Below are 2,371 nucleotides of genomic sequence, written 5' to 3'. Positions count from 1 at the left end.
ATCAAAATCATTTCGAAGTGGAATGGCAAGCATACAGGGGACGTACAAAAATAAGAAAATATCGCGATAAATTCGCACTCGAAGGTAAATACAGGTTCCACTATGGCTGTGAAATCTCCTCATTACGATGCAAGTGTCAGTCGTGGTCAAAACAGTTTCCTTTGTAACTTTCCTGGCAGATTAAAACTGTGTGCCGGACCGAGACTCGAACTATGGACCCCGGTAGAGCACTTACCCGCGATGGCAAAGGTTCTGATTTCGAGTCTCGGTCCGGCACACAGTTTTAATCTGCCAGGAAAGTTTCATATCAGCGCACACTCCGCTGCAGAGTGAAAATCTCATTCGCGTTTTCTCTGTAGTTGTGAGTGCATTCCGTCGGATCTCAGTGCATTCGAACGTGGGGTCATTGTTGACGCTCGTACGATGGATTCTTCCGTAACCGAGGTAACTGTAGTGTTCGTTGTTTCAAGAGACACCGTATCGAACATTTCTACCGCATAGAGACAAAGCGGAAAAAATCGACCGCCAATTCACAGCGCAGAAAGAAGTGTGTGTTGAGTGCTCGTCACTGACGGCCACTGAAGAGGACTGTGACGAGAAGTAAAAGGACGAAAGCTGCAAAGGTCACTCCAGAATACTAAATGTCGCACCCTCGAATACCGTCAGCAGCGAAACAATATGAAAGGAGCACCATAAGCCGCAAACTGCACCTGTGCCACAGCTACGGCGTAGCGCCGGCCCGGCGGCGACTGTCGCCGACCGCACGAATCCAACGCCTGCGGCTGCACTCGAACCGTGCCGGCACGGTAGCTCAGCGTGTTCGGTCAGAGGGTTAGCAGCCCTCTATAATAAAAAGACTGAGTTAATGGATAAACGACGAACTGAAACGGGTGTTTTGCGACGTCCGCCCCGAGCAGATGCAACGAACTAAAACGAACAAAATGAGATTTAAAAAGAAAAAAAACCGTGGCAGGACCGAGTAGTCACCGAGTACACCACCAGAGGGCGACGACGGCCGCGACGAACTCTTGATCGTCGCGAGCAGCTAGCATAGGCGTGCGCCGATCAAGGCTAAAGTTCCCTACACACACATACCAACTGACCGACCGACGGACCAACAATCTGGACGTGTCTTCAACCCACCCTCCCCCCCATCCCCACCGCCACTCCAAACAAACTGCGTCTTATGTGGCGCTTTCGTGCCAACCGCCCGACAAAACTCGTCTTCTGTCAGTGCGCGCGGGATTAGGTGCTGTTCTTAACACACACTATGTGATCAAAAATATCCGGACACCTAGCTGAAAATGACTTACAAGTTTGTGACGTCCTCCATCGGTAATGCTGGAATTCAATACTGTGTTGGCCCACCCTTAGCCTTATGACAGTTTCCACTCTCGCAGGCGTACGTTCAGTCAGGTGCTGGAAGATTTCTTGGGGAATGGCAGCCCATTCTTCACGGAGTGCTCCACTGAGGAGAGGTATCGATGTCAGTCGGTGAGGCCTGTCACGAAGTCGGCATTCCGAAACATCCCAAAGGTGTTCTATAGAATTCAGGTCAGCACTCTGTGCAAGCCAGTCCATTACAAGGATGTTATTGTCGTGTAACCACTCCGCCACAGGCCGTGCATTATGAACAGGTGCTCGATCGTGTTGAAAGATGCAATCTCCATCTCCGAATTGCTCTTCAACAGTGGGAAGCAAGAAGGCGTTTAAAACATCAATGTACGCCTGTGCTGTGATGGTGCCACGCAAAACAACAAGGTGTGCAAGCCCCCTCCACGAAAAACCACATTCGAAGTCTGTGAGTTCCGCGGAGCACCCCATTTTGATCTCTCACGATGTCTAATGGCTACTGAGGTCCCTGATAAGGAGTACCTGGCAGTTGGTGGCAGCACAATGCACCTAATATGAAAAACGTTCTTGGGGGTATCCGGATACTTTTGATCGCATAGTTCGTCTATCCGCTCAGTGGGTGAGCTAGCAGTCCTGCCCCGATTACAATGTGCTGTATATTACAAAGGATTGTCCGTACATAGACGCCTTTGGTAGCGTAGACCTATATGTTTCAGTTTGCGACAGTCAACGAACCTCAGAAGGACTGTTGGAGACAGCAGTGTTTTCTCTGGAATTGGAAGATGCCTCTGCGCCCCCCAAGCGTCGCTTCAGCGTATTCTGTTGCCGTTGATCGTGAATGTGCGACCGAATGGGGAGATGTGCGAGCAATAGTCAGCGTAATTATTCTGGACGCGTGTAGGCTCTTCGGCTGCCCTGCATTGCAATGGCCGCCACATCAAGCAATGTCTTATATTTAACACTGTGTTCCACTGATGGTGCAGTTAGCTGCCTCAGCACGGTGTAAGAATGTGGAACG

This window comes from Schistocerca americana, chromosome 2, assembly GCF_021461395.2.
Source record: "Schistocerca americana isolate TAMUIC-IGC-003095 chromosome 2, iqSchAmer2.1, whole genome shotgun sequence".
NCBI classification, from domain to species: domain Eukaryota; kingdom Metazoa; phylum Arthropoda; class Insecta; order Orthoptera; family Acrididae; genus Schistocerca; species Schistocerca americana.
The sequence above is the reverse complement of the archived record's forward strand: the minus strand, read 5'-3'. Positions refer to the sequence as shown.